Source organism: Echinops telfairi, unplaced genomic scaffold (assembly GCF_000313985.2).
Source record: "Echinops telfairi isolate 266 unplaced genomic scaffold, ASM31398v2 ScPeMD7_18;HRSCAF=68, whole genome shotgun sequence".
NCBI classification, from domain to species: Eukaryota; Metazoa; Chordata; class Mammalia; order Afrosoricida; family Tenrecidae; genus Echinops; species Echinops telfairi.
In genome coordinates this window covers 42,416,579-42,422,465 of record NW_022103915.1, presented here as the reverse complement: position 1 = coordinate 42,422,465, position 5,887 = coordinate 42,416,579, and the positions used below count along the sequence as shown (strand labels likewise).

Sequence of the window (5,887 nt, the reverse complement as noted above, 5' to 3'; positions counted from 1 at the left end):
TCTGGTGTCAATTTAAGGATTAAGAGAGTAGGAGTAGAGTCTAGGCTGTCAATCTGGAGAGAGCCAATGAGACTTCTGTGGGCATGGCCTTCTCCTGAGAATTCTGGGAAATCTGGTAGTTCCTCCTTGGAGGCAGAAGACACCTCTCTCTCTGCTACTCCCTGGGAGACATTTGCAGAAGACAAGCCACATGGATGCAACCAGACTTCTGAAGCCGGAGAAGCCACAGAGAGACTCTACCTGCCAGCACCGAGATGCTTACAACGCCACTGGACCCAAAGACTTTCTACCCACTGACTTGTGATAGTCCTACATTTGGCTTCATTGCATGTGTTTCTTGAGTCTGAAGAGGACTTTATAGATTGGTATTGGACATATGGACTAATATCAGACTTATGGCCTTGGACTGGACTGGGATGTTCTCTTAATGTACAATTGCTCTTGTATATAAATCTCTTCCTTATACACGTGTGTCTATGAATTTGTTTCTCTAGTCTACCCAGATTAACACACCTGCCATCTTCGCTGCTAACCTTGGATTTATTCACCTCTGCAGCCTAACTTGTTGCTACATGAGTCGGAAGCCTCCAGCTTGACATCTGACTTGTGAACTTGAAACCTACCTGCCTGTACAACTGGGTGAGCCATTTCACTGATATAAACCTGGGTGTATATACATATACATTAAAAAACAAAAGCAAAACGCATTGCCATCAAGTCAATGCTGACTCTTAGCAACCCCCTGTGGGGTTCTGAAATTGTAACCTTATAGCAGCAGAAAGCCCAGTCTTTCTCCCTCAGAACTGCTGGTTTCAAACTGCTGACCATACAGATCGCAGCCCAACTCATAACCACTAAAGCACCAGGGCTCCTCATATACATATCAATTATATGAGATCATCTGTTGTGCTTCTTTAGAGAACCCAGCAGTATCTCATTGTGCTGTTGATCTACATTTCTTTGAGGACTAACACAGGTGAGCTCCATTTCCGAATTAATGGCCATTTGTATATCTTCTCTGGAGAAATGTCTATTCCAACCATTTATCCATGCTTTAATGGGATGGGGGGGGGGCATGTTTTTTATGTCCCAGATACAATTCCCTTATCAGATATATAATGTGTAAATATTCTATCCCATTCTAAGTTGGTATCCTTTTTTCACTTAAAAATTTTTTTGTTGATTGTAAATTTGGTGAAGGCTTACAGAGCAAATCATCAGCTTCACATTCAACATTTCACACACATTTGTTTCATCTCACCCCTTGCAATCCCCTCAGTGGACCATCACTATTCCACTTCCTCCTGAGTCTCCTGCTTCCGTTCCTCCTCCTTTCCTCACCCCTCTTAACTTTCTCTTTGGGTGAATGATCACAAATGGTTGACTATACTAACATAGAAGAAAGTTCTGTTCCAGACTTAAGGGATATAGTTTTGGGGGTCCCAAAACGATCTTCTAAACATAAGCCTGGTCTTTTTTTTTCAAAACTATTTTATTGGGAGTTAATAGATATCATTCCATAATTCAATCACATCAAGCAGTATTGTACAATTGCTGCCACAATCCCTGACATCAGTTCTTTTACACACACACTCACACACACACCCTTCCCCATCCCAACCACCATCACCACTGGATGCACCAGAAACCCTTATTCCGTTCTGTATTTTTCTCCCACTCTATCCAGAGTCTTTCCACGTGATCCGTTTGAAAGCAGTGGTAGCCAGGCGTGATCTAATTCTTCTGGTCTCAAGGTTGTGGAGACTGATGCTTGGGTGGCCCATTAGTCTATTGGATTGTGTCTATGTGTCTTACAATGTCTATCAATTTTCATTCCTCCACGTGGGGAGAGACCTTAGATGGCTGCTCATCAGATTTTTCTCTTTTTTTAGGGGTCACTGATGTTTATTTTGCAAACAAAACCACTGCCTGTTGACACCTCGGGATGCCACTGGGACACTTGGTGGGAAGCTTGAGAGAAGGGCGAGGAGTTGGGATGTCACAGGATCACAAAGCTGGGGTTTCCAACAGGCATCCAGATGGTCTGCCTTGGCTGCGGGGGCAGCTCTACTGAAGTGGTGAGAACACCGACAGGCTGGGGGAGGGACTACCAGAGGTCTGCCTGCCCAGCTTATTTGGCGAGGGGATTTCTGAACTTCTGGCCAGCGAACTTGGCCTTGCTGGCCAGCTCCTCTTCAATTCTGAGGATCTGGTTGTACTTGGCCAGGTGTTCAGATCGGCACGGCACACCAGTCTTGATCTGTCCAGTGCAGAGTCCCACCACCAGGTCAGCAATGAAAGTGTCCTCGGTCTCCCCAGAACAATGAGACACCATGACACCCCACCCATTGGACTGGGCCAGCTTGCACGCCTGCAGATTGGGTCACAGAGCCGATCTGGTTCACTTTGAGCAGGAGGCAGTTGCACGACTTCTCGCCCAGTCTTAGCGATTTGCTTCGGGTTGGTCACTGTGAGATCGTCCCCTACCACCTGGATCCCTGAACTGGCAGTGAATTTGGCCCAAGCGTCCCAGTCATCCTGGTGGAAGGGGTCTTCGATAGACACCACTGGGTAGTCCGTGATGAAGGACTTGTACAGGTCTGCCAGTTGGTCAGGTGAGATGCACCTGCTGGGGTCATCAGGAGACTTGAAGTCTAGGTCGTATTTCCCAGACTTGAAGAACTCGGAGGCAGCTACGTCCATGCCAATCACCACCTTGTCAGTGTCACCAGCTTTCCCAATAGCATTCTTCAACAGCTCCAGGGCTTCTTTGTTCTCCAAGATGTTGAGGGCAAATCCGCCTTCGTCCCCGACATGGGTGGCATCCTTGCCGTACTTCTTGATGACGTTCTTCAGGTTGTGGTACCCCTCGGCCCCGATGCGCATGGCCTCCTTGAAGTTGGCTGCCCCGATAGGGAGGATCATGAACTCCTGCAAGGCCAGCTTGTTGCCGGCGTGGGAGCCGCCGTTGATCACATTGAAAGCAGGAACTGGCAGGATAACTTGGGAATTGCCAGCCAAGTCAGCAATGTGACGGTACAGGGGGACTCCCGTCTCAACAGCTCTGGCCTTGCACACAGCGAGGGACACGCCCAGAATGGCATTTGCACCAAATTTTGATTTATTCTCAGTTCCATCCATCTCAATCATCAGCTTGTCGATCTTTTCCTGTTCCGTCACGTTCACCTTCTTGCTAACCAGGGCAGGCGCAATCGCTTTATTGATGTGCTCAACAGCCTTTGAGACACCTTTGCCCAGATACCGGGTCTTATCATTGTCCCGGAGCTCCAGGGCCTCATAGATCCCAGTGGAGGCACCACTGGGCACAGCAGCTCTGAAGAGCCCTTTGGCGGTGTAAAGATCGACCTCAACGGTGGGATTTCCACAGGAGTCGAAGCTCTCTCTGGCGTGCATCTTGAGGATAGACATGATGGATTTCTGGCGGCTGGTTCTCCTCGCCCAGGAAGGAAGTGGAGGAGGCTGCAGACACCGAGACGGGTGTTGGGTCAGCGGAGTGCGGTTGCTACGACCTGCTCGTCAGATTTTAAGACCCCCACTGCAACTCCACCTTTGTGAACTATGTTATGTCAACTGACCTTGGCATCGAGACTATGGTTCTGAGCTTGCAGGTCCGGTAATTCATTCCCTCAAACATCCCTTTATTTTGAACCTTTGTCTTTAAATAGATCTTTTACACTATTATTCAGTGTGACTTTCTTAATTGGTGAGACTAAGCCATTTATTTTCCACATGGTCAAATACATTAGAGGAGCAATTAAGAGAGGAAGGCGCTCAATGAGACGGGTGGACACTGGCTGTAACGATGTGCTCACGCATAGGAACAGTTGTGAGGATGGCACAGGACTAGGCAGTGTTTCATTGTGTTGGGCATGGGTCGCTGGGTTGGAAGCGACACACTCAATGGTAGCTAACAAATACAGTGAAAACATAACCGTTTTTCACCTTGGGGTGCTCTCCTGCTCTGATTCTACTGCTCCAGTCTGGGTTGAATGAATGTTCTGGTCCTGCTACTGATATTCAGCCTGCTTCTGTTGTCTTTTTTGGTTTACTCTCAATCTTTGTGGAGTACGCTTTTCTCTAGCAGTCTTTGAAAGAAAAAAAGCTGCATGGTAAGTAAAGTTTGTGATCCTGTATGTAACTTCACATGGAATTGCAGTTTAGAGGTATCTGCTACAATTAAATTTACTTGATGGCAATAATTTTTTTTTGAGAGGGAGATTTTAAGATTTCCTCTTCATATACTCTTGAGGTTCTGAAACTCAGTGCTATACATTCCACAAAACAAAGGAAAATATAGCCGAGTCGATTCTAACCCTTAAAGGACAGAACTACTCCAAGACTGAAGCGCTTTATTAGAATGCCTCATTTTTTCCCCACAGAGCAGCTGGTGGTTTCTAACTGCTGACCACGTGGTTAGCAGCCCCCTACACAATCCACTATCCTACACAATCCACTATGCCACAAAGCTTTTTGCTACATATTGGTGTAGATCTTTTTACTCATCACACCTGTTACACTTTTGGCTCTTGCAAGCTGTATTAGTCTGGGTTGACTAGAAAAACAAATTCATAGACACTCATAATATGTGTATAAGAAACAGCTGTATACACAAGAGCAGTTGAATATGGAGTAAACATCCCAGATCAAGTCCATAAGTCTAATAATAGCCCATATGTCCGATACCAAGCTATAAATTCTTCTTTAGACTCACACAACACATGTAATGACTAGCTGAATGCAGGAAGATCACAGACCAGTGGGTGGAAAGTCTTATGGAAGCATCTCAATGCTGACAGGGGTCTCCACATGGCTCCTCCAACTCCAGGGCTCTAACAGAGCTCCACGTCTTGTCCTCAGGAATGTCTCACGGAGCCAGTGCATGTCCCACTGAGATATTTATATCCTTAGTGCCTTCAAATGAGGTCATCAAGCTACAACCTGATTGACAGCTAAACTCCACCCCTTCACTCTTAAATCGCAAATTGACAACAGATTATGTAACTACCACACAAGCTGACTGAAGTTCTAGGACAGGCTCCTTGCTACTTCATCATCCGCCCACACTTCTCCTGTCCTCCTTTGCTTTTACTACTTTGTTTTTTAAATTGTTAGCTTGGTATTAAACCCCTGTATTGATCTTCTGTGGCGTTTATCTTCTTTCTTAAATGTCTCTTTGAATTCTATTTTCAAGATTTCTTCACATATGCCTTAACCAGTTGCTGTCGAGTTGACTCAACTCATGGTGACCCCATGTATGTGAGAGAAGTGTGTTCTACAGGGTTCCCAAGAGCTGCTTTATCAGAAGTAGACTGAAGGGTTTGCTTCTGAGGTTGACTTGAACTGTCAACCTTTGCGTTAGGAACCAAGCACGTGAATCATTTGCAATACCCAACTTGCATCTTACAACCCGATTAGTTCTTTAATCACCCCCCCAACAGCTTTATTGGCAGAAAATTCACACACTATACAATTCAATAGTTCAATTACATAAAGAATTGTACAATCAGTTTTAGAACATATTCTTCATTCTTGTGCTCATGGTTATTAGCGTCCCATTTCCCTTAGACCTCCCCAGCCACATTTCCAAGGAACCATTAATCCAGTTACTATCACTATAGGTTTACCTACCCTGGATTTCACATACAGAAAAGCAAAACAAAACAAAAAGCCTAACAAGAATAACAGAGCAAAACAGGTTAAAAACCACACACGATGGGGCAGAAGGGGGGGGGAACCGATTACAGGGATCTACATATAACCTCCTCCCTGGGGGATGGACAACAGAAAAGTGGGTGAAGGGAAACGTCAGACAGTGTAAGATATGACAAAATAATAATTTATAAATTATCAAGGGTTCATGAGGGAG

The 5,887-nt window shown here is 45.5% G+C and overlaps 1 pseudogene; it reads right to left on the bottom strand.

Moving 5' to 3' along the window:
* Positions 1 to 2,131: 2,131 nt before the first annotated feature.
* Positions 2,132 to 3,429, bottom strand: LOC101642625 (annotated as a pseudogene).
* Positions 3,430 to 5,887: the final 2,458 nt, after the last annotated feature.